The sequence below is a fragment of the Nomia melanderi genome, chromosome 12 (assembly GCF_051020985.1).
Source record: "Nomia melanderi isolate GNS246 chromosome 12, iyNomMela1, whole genome shotgun sequence".
In the NCBI taxonomy this organism is placed as follows: Eukaryota; Metazoa; Arthropoda; class Insecta; order Hymenoptera; family Halictidae; genus Nomia; species Nomia melanderi.
In genome coordinates, this window is record NC_135010.1 from 6,527,376 (window position 1) to 6,544,887 (window position 17,512).

Consider the following 17,512-nt stretch of genomic DNA (forward strand, 5'->3'; position numbering starts at 1 on the left):
AAATGTAATGAATGCATATCAAGCTTTCTAAGACCAATAGGAAAACTGTGCAATAAACGTGTGAGTAATTGAATCATTCGTAATCATTTGCAACTTAGTGTTGCGAATATGAAGATTTGAATTCGTTGGAATGTCGACATTTGTACGCAAAGGTTAATTGTATGATATATCATTTAATATATACTTACAATATGTTCTTATATATAATTGTGTAATAAATGTAGTTTTAATTAATTCACGAGTTGTAGAAATGGCAGGGTGATTTGTTTGGAAAATTTCTTTATAAAATTTGCAAAGCGTTACTAACCAATAAGGGTGGTTTTAATAGTTTATTTAGTATTTACATTTTATTTACGATTTTTTCTTTTAAAATTATAATTTGAATTCTGTTTCACTTAGTTTTTTGTAAATAGAAATTAAAAGCTAGTAAAACGGAATGCACGTGATTTTAATGTATCGAAATTTCGTCGTTTCTTCGTTTGTTTTTAGGTAATTGAAATATGAAATTTTTCGCATAAAATTATAGCATTAAAGATGTTATAAGACAAGAGAAAGATGCTATAAATTTTCATGTGCTCCTCTCTCCTTAGAACGATTATTCAGCGAGCCATTACAAATTCTATTACAAAAAGCCTACATTACCTTCTCAAAGATTTACACTTCCTAAAAATAAAAGAAAAATCAATTCTCTGTCCCCTTAACCTTTGGCAGTTCCATATCAAAACACGCTCAACCTTCAATTTCCTTCCAACAACATTTCATTGAATTCAATTTCATCGAACCATGCGTTGCCTATTTTTATTTAAGACCTTCCTATTGGTTCTTATTTTACTTATTTGAGAAATGGAACAATGAGCATTCTACAAGACGACATTAAATATCTTGCAAGTCAAAATTTAATATCTTACAAATTCGAATTAAATATCCCACAAATCAAAATGAAATACCTTACCTTCTTTTTTTCTGGGTACAGGTGATTTTACGATCGACAGGTACTGTATTTATTATTCTTTGCAGAATTTGTACTCAACGAAACGCATTAGCTTCAACGAATTTTTAATATCCATATATTTATTATAAACCACCTATGGAAAGATAATTTTGAAAATATAACTTCATTATATGCCTAAACGCATTCGAGCCACTGCTAAGGCCAAGGGATTCTGGACAAAATATTAAATGATAAAAATATGAAATGTTTATTTGAAAATGAATTGTGGTACAAACCAGTGGTACACCAAAACAATTTGTATTTACCAAAATAATAACAATATCATGATTGCTTAAACTTTTTTGGAAAGCTGAAATATTCTACTTAATACTGTGTATTGTTTTTTTATTCTATATGCAAACATTAAATAAAAATACATTTTTGTAAAAATGTTGTATTTGTGTTCACTTTTGCTCTTCATTGTATTTTTTTAAATATTTATTTATTTATTATTTATATAAATAATAATATTTATTTATTTATATATATACATATATATATATATTTAAGAAGGATTTAGGAATTAATTAGGTAATAATAATTTATTAAAAACTTATATATATGTAGTATCGTAGTTTTAAGACAATGGGACAACGAGTATTCTGAAAGCCATAAATGAGAAAGGGATTGATAAAGACCAGGCCCAAGGGTTGGTGGGTTTTCCCAAGTGTGTGTTTGAGAATTTGTTAGAAGTGTGAGTGAGAGAATGATTCTCAAGGGCGGATAGCGAGAATTTTTGGAGAGAGTTGCGTTGACCTGAGAAGAGAAAAGACCTGCTGTACACTGCCAGCTATATCCTTTCTATTTATTTATATTTTATTCAATTAACTATTCTTATGTTTTTTTTTTTAAATAAAACATTTATTTCCATTAATACCATATACATATTTACTTCGACTAGTTAGTACTGTCACCAGAAAAATGTGCCGATCCTAAAAGGTTAAGCCTCTATAGGCTCGTGTAACTTTGAAGTCACATATCAGTATATTGGCATCTTATTGGTTTATTTCATTTTACACTGGAAGTGGTGAATAAAATAATCAATTAACTTCAACTTTTGTACGCTCAGGCGTGAAAGTTTAACGTCATTGTAACTTGAAAGTTATAAAATATATTCGTTTGATGAAATTATTGAAACTATTGAATACATTGTTAATTCGTATTCATATATGGATATTTATTAACTTTATACTGCATAGATTTTGTTGTCACGAATAAAAATTCGGCCCATAGATGGTCAAACAGTCGGTAGTCCTAGTATTAATCGCCACGAATCAGTTCCCGTCTCTTTCGCGTTGTGCCTCGTAAAATGGAACGATGAGTCACCGGTGAGCACGGAATCGTTCGTCGTCAGACGTCGCCCCGAATACAAGCAATTACGTCGCACCGTTATAACCCAGTTACACCGTCTGACCACCTGTACACCTTTACTACTGACGGTCTGACCACCGCAGAGGCTCGCGTGTCGAAGGCCGCCGGATTCGCGTCCGTACACCGGGGGCGGGTTGCGTTTCCATGTACACGGGGTGTTAATAAAAGACCAGGGTTCCCTTTCGTAAGGTCACCAATCCAACGGGTGAGTCATCGCGTTATCGCCACGGACTTATCGCTGCGTACGCCCCACGCTGAACTTTCCGTTCAAGCCATTGGGTACTGTCATTGTAAAATGAAGAATTTTTTAAAAATGCATTGTGCAGTCAATTATGGGCATCTTAACCCTTTGAACTCTGTAGGCTCCAATATTGCACTAGTTATAATATTAAATATTTTAATGAATCTTAAAGAAACTACCCTACAATTATTAGATGTTCCACACATCCAAATTTTGCACTGAAAAGGAAAATAAAAGATCGGCAAGAAACTGTACTGTAAAAGTTGCAACATTCTGTGATAGTTGTGTGGATAAACCACATTTATGTTTACCATGTTTTAACAAAGTTCACCGTAACATCCCTTCGTGATTGTATAGAAACTTGTCACATAAATATAATATTAAATATATCTCAGCTAAACTGTTTTATTTTAAACTAATATAGACATCATAAAAAAATATTATATGCGAGGATGCGACTCGCTCGGTAGAGTAATGTTCAGTCAGGTGTTTGTTAAAGTAATTCCTAGAAAAATTAATTTATTGCCTTGTCGTTTTATGCATCTTAAACTATATACCCTTTCCTTGATAGTTATGATTTTTGCATTATTTCCATCGTAGTAAGGCATACTCCAGAAACAAAAGACTTCAAAGAACGGTCTGGCACGGAATCCGTTAACGTAAGGGGTTCCACGATACTAATTAATTCGAAAGAAACGCGGTAGGGTTGACTGTGTGGGAGGGAATAAAGAGCATTACACCCTTTTCTAATTTATTAAAATACACATATACATTTAACCCTTCGCACGTAGGAGTGTCATGCTGGAGATGACAGAAATTTGTTATAGAACGATAGAAATTGCTTGAAAAGTAGCATACTTTGAAAGATTATAAAAATTCAATCTTATTATAATAATGATAAATAAAATAAATAAATATAAATTTCTTTAACATGTTTGCTACCAGCGTCACATATTTGTGACGACCGTAATCCTATATTTTACATAATGAAAATGAAATTAATCCTATAGATATTGTTATTAGAAATTATAAACTACATTATATTTAGGAACGCAATGACTCGTTTCAGCTTCATTTTTCTAATATTTTGTTTAGAAGATTTATGGGATTGAAGAAAATATTATAATTCAGGAGACCGTCACCGAACTATGTGCTGGTAACGAACGTGTTAATTCATTTCCAAAATAAATACGAGTTTACACCGAACAACATTGGAAACTAATCGAGTGCAAAGGATTAACTGGCACTTCTCCTGTCGTAACCAAATAACTGGCTATAAAATAAAGATAAACAAGTTAGACGATAAATGTTTCGTATTGAAAACAGAAACAAAAGGAAAGGCAAGAATTAAGGAACTGATTAATTGTGCAACATAGAAATTGATATAAAGTTAAATGAACGAAAGAAACTAATTTGAATTACAACGGTTTTTCTCTTAATCTGTTAACTATGGAATTTAGTTTGAAAAATCTTTCTTCGCGCAATAGAATCAAATAATAAAATGAGTACTCGTCAAACGTAGAACGAATACGTCTAGGGTATACTTTAACCCTTTGTACTCTAGAGGCGCCCCTGTGTTACCAAATGATTTGACACGGCAAAATTGTAAACTTTGATATTTAATATTAAACTTTGTATAATACATCAATGTACGAAATATTGAAAGAAAATAGTTCTCTTTCTCAATGGATGTAAGATTTCTTAATTCAATCTAAGAAAATGTCGTCTATATTTCATTAGAAGATATTGCATATTTCCGGTGAAAAACTTCTGGAATGCAAAGGGTTAACATGTTGACCACGGAGATCATCAATGATCGGCGCGACCAAATTACTTGAAAACAATTACAAGAAGAAAACTGATGTATCAAAATATTTAGTTACGTAGGTAGCTGAATAATAATAACTTAAGAACTATGATATCAAATTATTGTTAATTAACTTTAATACCATTTGCGTTTATGATACTATAAGTAATGTTATATGAAACGTTCTAAATTTTCGTAGCGGTCAACGTGTTAACACTAGGTTTACGAAACGCGTCAATTTGACGCATATTAAATTCTACAAACATTATTTAACCTTCAGCACTCCGATGATATTGTAATCTGTCAGCAACTGCAACTAATTTTTATGGTATCTCTAGTGAAAATGAAAAATGCTTTAACATTTCTTCGATCTTTTATTTTCCTTCTCAATACAAAATTTGGATGCGTGGAAAATGTAATAATTTTAGGGTAGTTTTTTTTATTCATTAAAATATTTAATATTATAACTGGAGCAATACTGGAGCCTACAGAGCTCAAAGGGTTAATAAATGTTTCTGTCGATTTTAATCGATGCAGTAACTCAAATGTGCATTCTAATTGTCTAATTGTTAAATCTCCAATTTCCAAAATCTAAATGAACGAACATCAACTTCGTTAAAACCAATAGAATAAACTGTACAATAAAAGTTCGTAAACCTAGTCTTGAAAAATCAAAGCAAAACGAAGAATTAACATGTTGTCTGCCACGAGAATTTCTAGCGCTTTGAATAGTAATACTTATTCTTTAATAACAAAAGCGAATGATATTGAAAATAATTATTAATGGTTGAGTATCACAGTAGCTATATTACGCTATAATCTAGCTACTTATGTTACTAAATATTTTTATTTAAAATCAAGTTTTTTATTGTAATTGTTCTTCAGCAATTTGGAAGCTTCGGTCATCAGTGACCATCGGTGGCAGTCAACGTGTTAACATTCTCATTCGATGACAGTCTCATTCTAGTGCGCAGCGAGTCTCCCTCACGACAACTTCATACCATGGTACGGCTACCAATTTGATAAATTACGAAAACAACGTCACAGACAGATCGATCCCTTGGGCAATAACGTTCTTTACTAAATTAACTCCTTGCGTTTGATATCATTTCGTGGCAACTTTTTTTCTGGACGTCGCAGTTCGGTAGTCTAATTCATTAGAAGCCGAAAGGTAGGAGGGTTTTGTGTTTGCTTTGGGTGTGTATCTTCTTTCTGAAGTTAAATATTAGTAATGGAGAAATTGGTTTTTGGAAATGTTTGACTTGGATGGCAGTGGTGTTTGTTGGAGGTGGGAATTGTCGATGTATGTAAACTGTGGACGGCAATGATATTTGAATCTGTAGTTTCTTGCTTCTCTCTCTGTTTTAGTGTTTCTTTTTCTTATTTCGTATTTTTATGTACTCTTGCTTTTGTTTCTTAGTCAGGATTTTTATCGTTGTGTTCTAAATACAATGCGGTTTGCGTGTGCTTCAGTGTTCGTTTTGCTAATCTCGCCTGTAATCTTGCTCATTTAAAGATGCATGATCAATTAGAATATTTATAGCTTGAAGAGAAAGAGGGAGTTTTCACAGAACTGGAAGAAAAAGAAAGTATTATTCCTGAAGGATTTAAAGAACCATAAGAATATTTTTAATATTTATTTAGGGAAGTGGGGGGAGATTTTAAATGCAGAATACTCCTTTGTAATTATTCTACCATATTTTTTAAATTGCGTGATCCGTTTAATGGCCACCGCTGGATGCCTTTATCTGATGATGAGATTAATTTATTCAGATGAAAATTTTCACATTCTCTGTTCCACGTTTTTCTAATGATTTCAAGGGAAAAAATATTTAACATTTCTTCAAGATGTTTGCGTGTTGTTTACTTGAATAAATTTAATAAATTGAAGGAAATGTAAGTAAATTTGTGTATTTCAATAATAATGTTAGTCTTGAAATAATAGAAAACATTAGAATTGAGACAAGTATAGAGACAACGTGTATCTTATATAAAATTGAAATTAACAAGATAATATTATGGATAAAATGATATTTGTAAAATTGAAAAAAGTTGTAAATTTTCTTTGAAAAATGTCAAGCTGTTATTTTGTATTCTTGTTCGTTTAATATTTTTATTTCACAGCGGAAACTCGGAAAGTCATTTTAACTGATCAGTATGCAAACATATGGGTATATTCTAATTTGTCAGACGACCAACCTGCTGTACGATTTTATGACAGTGCCTTACTGCGGTCAAACACGTTCGTACCATACGAGTGATACGACAGCTTTACACGCATGACGATTTATAGTTGGAGCAATCGCCTTACAGAAAATTGTGGAACTCGAGCGATAAATCCTAATGTGTATGGTGTTTTGCTATGTACACATTGAATTGATCGTAAAATTTCAATTGCACGTTTACTTTATGATACAGAAATGAATATTATGAATGAAGTATTGTATATGAATAAGAATAAGAATATTATTCCATTTTATTAGGAACATTAAATTGGTAACATGACGACATAATGAAGCAGTCTAACTAATAATTATCAAATGTATAGTTCCTCAAAAATATAATTCACCCAGTTTCCAAGCCAAACAATAATTAAGAGAAAACTCACAAAGAAAAAGAATCTTAATAGTAAATTCATAAAATAATTGTACAACACATAAATGTTACTAACAAATGATAGGTCCAATTCTATACCATATTATCATTCCATTTTATTATTTCCCATTAATAATCACTATCAATAACAACACTTCAAATATTCTTAAAAAAATATTCTATCAAGTTTTTTATACCTTACCTAAACTATCGTCCACCAGCAAAGCATCCCTATTACTCCACACAATAATTAAACACATCAATTCTACTAATAACTTCAATCCTCTACCCTAATATCATTCCATTCGAAATGGAAGTAGAAAAATTGCATCAACCACATAATAACCTAATAAAACTTCCATTTCTAATATACACCCTACACCCTATTTCCGATTAATAATCACCATAAATAATAACACTTCAAATATTCTTAAAAAAATATTCTACGAAATCTTCTCTACCTTGTCCAAACCATATCATCATCCATCACCAAAGGATCCCTATTACCCCACGCAATAATTAAACACATCGATTCTACTAATAAATTCAATCCTCTACCCTAATATCATTCCATTAGAAATGGAACTAGAAAAATTGCATTAACCACATGACGACCTAATAAAGCCCCCGTTTCCACGGCACACCCTGTAGACTCCCGGTTCGAAAGGGGTTTGGTCACGCGATGGTCAGCCGTGGAGCCAAAGAGCCCGAGGGGGGCACGGTCCCGATTAAAACACGGAGTATCGAGCGGCCTGCGTTTCCTTCGCGTACAAGTCCGCGGATCCGCAGCGTGCTAGAAACACGGAAACGGATCCCGTCGACGGTGGCAGCGGCCGTGGTCGGCCCAATTTGCGTGTGCCAAGTGTTTCCGTGATACAACCCTCCGTAGCCCGTCCAACCAATTTTTTCTCGTGGTCCCGATACTTTTTTTCCGGGGGTGAACGACATGCGACCCCCACCCTGCGTCGCTCACGCAACCGGAACGACGATCGAAATTCGTGGAGCTTCAAAATCTAGGAACCCCAGGTATTCTCTTTTTCCTGCTATTCATTTAACACCAGAACTACAAGTCACAACGACCGGTTTTACGGTTTTCTTGTTTCGCAATTATCGATACAACACGTACCACCTTCATATTTAACACATTGCACTCGAGAGGTGACTTTCAGTCACCATTTCGTTTGATATAACAAAATTACAAAGTGTTATACGTAATATTAACTTTTATATAATGCATCAATATGTGAAATATTCAGATAAAATAGCTTTGTTTCTTAACACCTGGCCAACCGCCTGAAAAGGACTATGACTACAACCTTTTTCGTTATCTTCAATTGTACTTATTTAACGGATTTTATCGAGAACTTCGTTTTATAAAAGCAAGAAGGTTATTTGACAAATTGCAAGTAACTCGAAATCAAGACTTACTAAATAACAGAAGAAAAAATTAACAAAGTAAAAGGCAATGCGTTGCTAAAGGAAAAGTGGGAGATCTCCCCATTCTGGTTGGCTGAGTGTTAATTTGCCTACGTTTTCTCATTAGTTCGTTAAATAGTGTCGTCTATGTCTTATTGGAATGTCGAATGTTTCTAGTGAAAAGCTTTTGAGTGCAAAGGGTTAACACATTGCGCACTGGTAACGAGAAATCTCGTTTTTATATAAAGACACTTAGCTATAGAATTTTCTTAATTACCATAGCATTTAGAAGAATATTACATTTGATTCGAATTAGTTATCAATATAAAATATATTACATAACAATATGATATCTGAGTCTTTGTATGTATAGCGATATAAGTTGATCTCACTGGAAATTGTTATCAGCGCAATTCAGTTTTCTGAAAATTAGCCGGTACGCAATGTGTTAACTATTCCCAATGTAATTAGCTGAATAATTATAAAATAAAGGTAAACGAATTAAACAAGAGTAAGGATAAAAATTGATAAACTAATTAATCAGGGCAATGTAAGAATTGATAGAAAGTTCAGTGGTTGAAGGAAGATACAAAATTTTGAATCAAATTTTGAAACCGGTCGTTTGACCGGTACGTTTAGTGCTAAAAGCATTGGGATATTCGAAATAATATTGAAAACAGTTTTATTTGTATTCTGTAACAAATGTTTGAAACTGAAATCATTTGTTGTTACAAGTTTTATGGGGATTACATATCAATCGTATTAAATTCTTGGTTCTAGTGTTAAGTAGGATCGTAGAATTGTATTTTATATAAATTATACAACGATACATTTGTTGAGATATTGACTTTGTATTTTATCTCTTTACACTGTAAATGTTTATGAAATGCAGATAACATTGTTTGAAGTCAGTTTAACAAAAAATCACGTATAAATAAAGGGACTAAGCTGTTTTATTTCTGATATTTCAGATATTGGTGCATTACGCGAAACTTTGCATTAAATATCAAACTTTATAATTCTGTTGTGTCAAATGTTTACAATTATTGTAAAAAAAAAACTTTCGATATTTGGCGTCTGATAGGTCTAGTGTTAAAACTGCGCTCACTATAATGAGACTTTACTTTTTAATTTGATTTATTAAATGAATTATTTCAATTTTATTCTCGTAGAGTGTAAGTTATATATTGCAAATTTATATTTACAGAAAATGCAAGCTGGTCTCCAGATATTTTTTTGCCTGTTATTAACGATAGAACTATCGATCAGTAAAATTGATTGTTTCATATTTTCTTATATAATTTATGATATCTGAATCAGCTGATATTCTCGTTTGAGTTTACCTAAAATAAATATTTATTTATAAAAATCTCGGAAAATCATTTATAACTTTTCAGTAATCTTTGTAAATCTCAACTGGGAAACTTTATTTTGTATACAGATTGCAATGATTATTGCGATTGCCATTGTTCTATTAAACAAAATACTTCAATTTTGATAGATTCTCGCAACAAGTGAAATTTATTTATTCAAAATTTATATCTATATAATAAGAGAAAACTATTGCTTACTGTAATAAATATATAAACTTGATCACTTTTAAAACACCCTAATGATTCATATCTTTAAACACGCGTTGTTTCAAACAAAGTCCTTTAAATTCAGTATCCCCCCCCCCAGCCTTGTATCAGTAAAGTCGAAACGATAAAAATTTGGAAAGCAAAAATTTCGTCGCGCAGAACGGGACATCGCATAAAATTAAAGTTTAATGGATTCTTTACATTCATTCGTGGAACTACATTTTTACGCAAGTTTCGGGGAGAAAGATTCTCCGTGTTAACGTGTTCCCCCATAATTTTTCCATGAAACGGCGATAAAAACGGCGCGAGTTTGTAGAGTCAATTCGACCGACGTCGCCATCGTTTATTTTATCCTCTGGCGCAGATCATAAAGTGTACTCGAGTGCCGAACGAAGAAAGTTGCCCGTGATTTCGAGTTTCCTTCGAGTTATCCTCGAGATCGGAAATATTTCACTTTCGAGATCTGGTGAAGAACGTTTCCATTGTTCCCGATATTCTTCCTCTGTGATTGGAATCGATTCCGACATCCGATTCGGGGCTTTGCAATTAGAATAAAAACAAAAGGAGTATCGGGGATAACGTTTTACCGGAGAAAATATTTTAGTCGCTCGTGTTTTTAAAGCGATTACGCGCATCGAACAATGTACAGATCTTTACAAATATTTTCCGGCTGCATTAATCCTATAATAGCTCATATATTTTCGCAGATACCGGAGATCGATACTTGTATTCTATTACCGAGAACCAACAAAAGTTTCGTGTCCATTTTATTCAACGCAATGGTTTCTCGATATACTTCTGTCGTTGAATTTTTAGCGAGCTTCAGAGGGGAGTTTTATTGATACCGTTCATGATTCATTTTAGTTTTATGGGCACGCTGTGTTTTCGATTTAATGAATTATTGTTGGCAACGATAATCGTTGGGATTTTTGGAATATATGAATGGTACTGTTGTATCGAATTTATATCTATTGTTTACCTTATTATATTTGGAACCTTATTATGTTTCGAACAAAATTACAGTTGCTTTAGAAATATTGACAATAGTGTTAGTCATTGAGGTTAGTAATTATTTCTAATACGTTCGAAACTCTCAAACCCTTTAAGTTCTCGTAGTCAATATTTAAATACTTTAAATAATATTGATAATATTATTATATTAAATAATAATATTACTTAATTAATATTAAATAAATATTGCTTTAAATAGTATTACGACTTTAAATAATATTGAAGGAATATTTTCCTCAGAAGCTTTGTTACGAAAATGTGAATGATAATACAATCAGCAAAAAATTCTTAAAAACTTGTACAAAAATGTATTCTTATAATCAAATTATGTGAATGAATGGAACAAAGCTAGCCGATCTTCAGGGTTATTATTTTGTACACAAACTTATTAAAGAACCATGCATTTAAGAGTTAACCCCTTGCCCCGTGATTTCTTCCTCAACTCTGAACAATACGACTATTTCGTCATTAATAATTTATCGGAAAAAGAGACAAATTTAGTTTGACAATTTTAACATAACGATAATGAAGATAATAAAACCGATTTAATAATAAACTTGTATGTAATACATTTTAAAACATGAATCAACGCATAAACCTCCATCGTATTCTTTCCATTGATAGACAAATATGGAGGGCCTATATTTACGTCTTTAAATAATAAAAAAAACTTTTTTTCCGCATCTTCCTATCTTTTAATAGATATAATAATATAGATAAACTAGTAATATATAAACATTACTTCTTTGAACATGTACTGTTACGTTACGGTATGAAGTTTATTTATTTGTAGATATTATGGTATGAACATTAATTTTCTATTAAAAATTTCGGCGCCTCTCATGTTAGAAACCACGGGTATAGATTGATAACCTCACGAGAGCCTAATTTTAACACGTTATATGCCGCGCGACTTCATAGAGCAAAATACACAAAACGGAAAAAGTGTAATATTAAGGCACTTGATTGAATTGTATTATTGTCGCACGTTCATATAGCTGGATGTCACCGAGTTAAATAGCACTATTTACAATATAGAAATGCTTTTAAATGATCATCATATCATTGAGCGAACTCTGGTAATTCAATTTGTTTGGGGGTCACCGGTGACCCCCACGGCATTCAACGTGTTAACCAATTCCCCAATTGTTGTCTTTCCTTCTGTTTCTGTTTCCACTAAAAGAAATATGTCGTCTAACTCTTTTGCCTTTATTCCATGGCCAGTTACTTGACCAGTGACGATAGGAAAAATGTTAGCACGGTTAGCGTTAAAGGGGTTAGAACGCAGCCAGGGTGCCGTGCAGTCGAAACTTTTGGCCCACCCTCGGCTACCCTCGCCTGGTAATCCTGGCAAACTCGAGGAGACGTCTCTTGGCACGTCCGACGCGATCGAAAAAGTTTTATCGGCCTGGACCAGGTCCACTGGGTAGTCGAATCGGCGCTTTTTTTCTCGGACAGGGTTTTATGAACTTTCCGGCGTAGCGCATCGATTCCGTTGCACGTCTTTCTCGTTTATCCTGACGATGTATCGCATCTCGGGTCTACTAGCTTCCAAAGAAACTGTCTCCATCCAGTGTCTAGTGCGAGTAATCGTATCGAAACATCTTCTTTTATTATTGTAGAAATGTTGGGGTTTTTGGTAATAATTAATGTGGAAATCACTCAAAGTTAAGAACAAAAACGAAAATAAAACGGTTAATCAACCTCTTGCCCTATGATTTATTTTTCACCCGTGATAGATGCAACTTTGTCAGATAATAATATATACAACTTTGTCAGATAATAAATTTTTGTAATAATTTATTAGAAAAAGAGGACCATTCTATGGGTTTTCTATATCTACGTTTGCTCTACAATATAATAATTAATAACAGAAGAATAATATTTCATTTTAATTCAAAAGAATTGAGTAAGGTTTGTGCCTGTTAGACCCTCTTTAAATTGTTCACCACGGGTCTTACACGTTCTTGTAAGGCAAGGAGTTAACACGTTGATTGCCGCACGATTTTGCCAAGACAAATATAGAAAATGAAAATAATGTAACATCAACTTACGCCATTGATTTACTTTATTATTATTACAGGTTTGAATTGTTGAATGTCAGTGCATTATGTTGTATTACTTATAGCATAGAAAAGTTTTCAAATAATCATCGGTTAATCGAATGAATTATAGTAATTCGATTTAGTTGATGTCATCGGTGACCCCCATGGCATTCAACGTGTTAACAAATAGCAAGCGAGCGTCAAAAATCAAATGAGAACAGACAAAAGCTGATCGATCAGTCATCAGTGTACATCCCCCGGTCCAGGCATCAAGCGATCCCCCAACTTTAGGCATTACTCACTGAAAAAAGGCGAGTTTCCAACACGTGTTCCACGAAATCCAGCGATCTCGCGTTCAGATTCGAAGTCGCAATGGCTCGCCGCTCGTCGGCGTCACCGCGAGCTAAACGTTCCAGTTCCGTTCCACCCCTTCTTTTTCATTCTTTTGCACCGGCCCGGAAAACCGATGGAAACTGATTACTCGGAGAGAAAATACGACGGGAAATCAATAACGTGGGCCGATGCGTATAACGGGCCGAGCCGTATCCAACGACTTCGGATCTTTTGACGTTTGAGACAGGGTCGCGCTCGGATATCCAGGACAAGAGGAAATCACTTTCATTCCCTGGGAACCGGGATATACACTCCCGCTCAAAAATTTCTAGGATACTCATCCATTCGCGGAGATCCTTCGTTGTATAGGGTAGACAGAAACGAATCAGATTATCTTGTGTACGAAAGTTGGGATACTTGAATGTGAACACTAGGTTTACGGAACGCGTCAAATTGACGCATATTGGATTTTAGAAATATTATTTTGTAAATTTTTACGCCGATTTTGATTGATGCGATCACACTGACATGTACCCCAATTACCTACTATCAAATATCCAGTTTCCACAATCTAAATAAACGAGCATCAATTCTTTTAGGAATAATGAAGTGTACAATAAATGCCCGTAAACCTAGTGTTAATACGTTAACTACCACGAGAATTTCTAGCGCTTTGAATAGTAATACTTATTCTTTAATAACAAAGACAAATGATATTGAAAATAATTATTAATGGTTTAGTATCACAGTGGTAATATTACACTATAACCTAGCTACTTATGTTACTGAATATTTTTACTTAAGATCAAGTTTTTTATTGTAATTGTTCTTCAGCACTTTAGAAGCTCCGGTCATCGGTGACCACCGTGACAGTCAACGTGTTAACCAGTTATGGATACAATACAAACTATATAATCAATAGCAAACGCTGAATATTTAGTAATTCTTAGTGGAACTATAAAACGAGTAATTCTACAGCAACTCGATTAATATGCTAGATAATTATAATTAGAACATTTATTTAATGCAATATTTTCTAACAATGAAATAATAAAAAGACTGACTAAAATAGGAATAATTAAAAATGTTTCTGAATGTTCATTTATTTATTAAGACACGTTTACATTGTATTAAAATTAGAGTAACGATAAAGACAAAACTTGCATTATGCTATTCCTATTGAATATTCCTTATTTGGGAAAAATTTCAATGGAACAAAAATCGTTCGTTGGTTAATGTGTTAACTAGTTAACTGTGTTTGACGAGTATACGCGTTATTTTAATCCTTTACGGTCCAACGTCGAGAGTGGCTCGACATAGTTTTTAAATGTAAGAATTATAATTATTTTAATTATTTCTGCACGCTAATTAATTAATTTATATTCAAAGCAATCGATAAAGGTCTTTCATTGTTTTTCAGATTATATTATACTTCATCTTGCTTATAACTTTATTAACCCTTTGCACATCGTTGACTCTGCTATAGATTAATTATGAATTAATATTATTAATTATAAAATGTCTGCTTATATGATTAATATCAAATGGAAAATTACTTCTTTTTTCTCTTACTCGAATAAAGAAAACTGACAAAAGAAATTAAAAGAATCCGTGAATACTTGTGATTTTTCTTTTTCGAAATAAAATCTATAGATTCTTCAAAGTTTCGTTGTAGAAATGAACTAGTAAAGAATTGAAAATGTTTGGAGTGCAAAGGGTTAAACTGAGACAAAGTTCTTAGGTACATAATGAATTGTTAAAAGTCGAAAATTATTTGGGAACGGACTATTGGAAATAAGAAAAAAGAATTCGGATTACAAAAGGTTAAATCAAAGTGGTACTAATTTTTTCAACTCGATGAAATAATGGTTAAGATGTGAAAATTAATGAAAACAGTATTTAAAGCATTAAAAGATATATCGTAGATGAAATAAAGTATTATATACGAATGTTATTAAAAATTCTGTATGATATGAAAACAAATTAAATTCTGTAAATCATTAAAACAAAGAGAAATTCTGTATGATACGAAAACAAAGTAAATTCTATAAAATATTAAAAACAGCTGATTTCTTGAAACATTTCAACGAGTTCAACTGTTTCCCTCAATACTCACGAAATTTCCCGAGTGTCCCGTGACTTTTGAGCCTGAGTATACGCATTTCCGCCGCGTTGGAACCGGGGTTGCTCGATAATTCCCCGCGCAAACGTGAAAATAATGTTGCCTCACCCTTTCGTGCTCCCATTTACGGAATTTAATAGGAATTTCGGGCACCGCGGCACTTTTTCGCCGGCAAAAAAGATCAAACATTGCGAATAGTTCAAAGGTTAACGAGGAAACTTCGCCGAAATGATTCGCTAACAGAAACAAGCGGAAAAAAAGTACAGTTTACAGATTGATTCATCAATTTCGAAGTAATTCACGCGCATTTAAAAATATTCGTTCGCCAGATGGAAAGATGAAATATGGAGAACGTCACGCGTTTGATGACAAATCTGTACCTTTTCCGGGTTAGAATAAGAAACGCCGTTGTACAGGACGATTCATAAATATTTGAATGATTTATGCCCGTCCGAGCTCGCGGGATATTCCTTCCGCGTGATCGAAAGATGAAATATGCAAGATGTTATAGAGATTAATGGTGAAACTTCGCCTTTTTGCGGGATGAAGTAAGGAAACACGTTGTACAGGTTGATTCATAAATGTTTCAACGGTTCGTACACGGCCGTATTCGCGGAATGTACTCTCTCGCGATCGAAAGATGAAATATGCAGGATTTTATGGAGATTAATGTGGAAACTTTGCTCTTTTCACGGGGCGGGACAAGGAAACACATTGTAAACGCTTCCCCCAGAATTTTACGAATAATTTACATACATTTGCATTCGCAGATTATTCTTTCCTAAAACGTAACGATCCAGCATGCGAAACGCTTCTGAATTTCATAATCAAAATCTACTTCCTCCCTTGAATTAAAATAAATGAGCCTATTATACGCGGCGATTCACGATGATACAATCTTAACAAACTTCTTCGATATATATTAATTTCAGATTAACTCACGCCAAAACCTTTACGTAATTTCTAACATGTTTATTTAACAGAAATAAAATAAATTATACGTAAATCAAATCAAATTATAAAAATCAAATAAAGGAATTTATCATCATGTTTCCCTAATTTTATATTAAATTTCAAATAGATTTTTAGAGTAACAGAAATATTACTACCATAAGTAATCATTCGAAATAATCCCAAATTGTAGGTCACCAAAAAATTAAGGAAACCATCGAAAATATTCTTCTCGCGTCTAAAGAGGTCACGATGAATTTTTAATTTGCAATTCGTCTGTGTGGTTTAATTACTAGATCGTTAATTTTACATTGTGAACTTTTTTCGTGTCATAAAGACGGTCTTGCCAGAGGATTTCCAAGACAGAATTAATTCCGTTTCATTGTGAGCGCGAACGGGGCTGCCATTAATTTCTTAGCGACACGTTTCATAAACCCACCCCCGTACGGTCTCGTTTTCCCACGAGACGAAACTGCTGGATTTAATATCTAGAATGCTTTTAGCGGCGTAAGGGTTGATTTGCAACCCTCTATACGTCGATGCTAGCGATTTTTTCATTATCGAAACCCCAGGCGCCCGTCGATCGACGTTAAGAAGCATTCGTAATTATTCGTACAACGTTATTGTTCCTCGAAGGAGCTCTTGGGATCATAGTGCACTAGAACGCCGAGGAAATGGTATTTCTCAATTAATACGCATTACTGAAAGACAGAGATAATTACGGAAATAAAGTTGTAGACAACTATCGATTGCTCTTTGATGTTCACGTTATTGTATCTTCTTTCTGTGTATTAGTGTGTTTTCTTTGTGAATTGTATCATTTCATTCTTAATTGTACTATGATTTTGTCGTATTATTTATCTTCAATTTTTGTAATTATTAATGATACACATAATTAACAATGTACGAAATAAAGGTGAAGATGACATGCTGTTATTTCTTAGAATAACATTATCTTGCAGTGTGCTGTGCCATTTAATTATAAAAAATGAATTATAAACCAAACGTATCAATATTTTAATTTATCTAAGTTTCTACTGTATGATATA

At 33.2% G+C, this 17,512-nt stretch overlaps 2 protein-coding genes across 14 annotated transcripts in view; one reads left to right on the plus strand and one right to left on the minus strand.

Annotated features, from left to right (window-relative positions):
- LOC116426101 (Kinesin heavy chain 73) overlaps positions 1-17,512 on the plus strand; it is a 208,315-nt gene that overhangs the window by 129,116 nt on the left and 61,687 nt on the right. The window lies entirely within an intron of this gene.
- Positions 1-17,512, minus strand: part of LOC143175142 (uncharacterized) — a 165,524-nt gene that overhangs the window by 69,364 nt on the left and 78,648 nt on the right. The gene's annotated exons all lie outside the window — the stretch shown is intronic.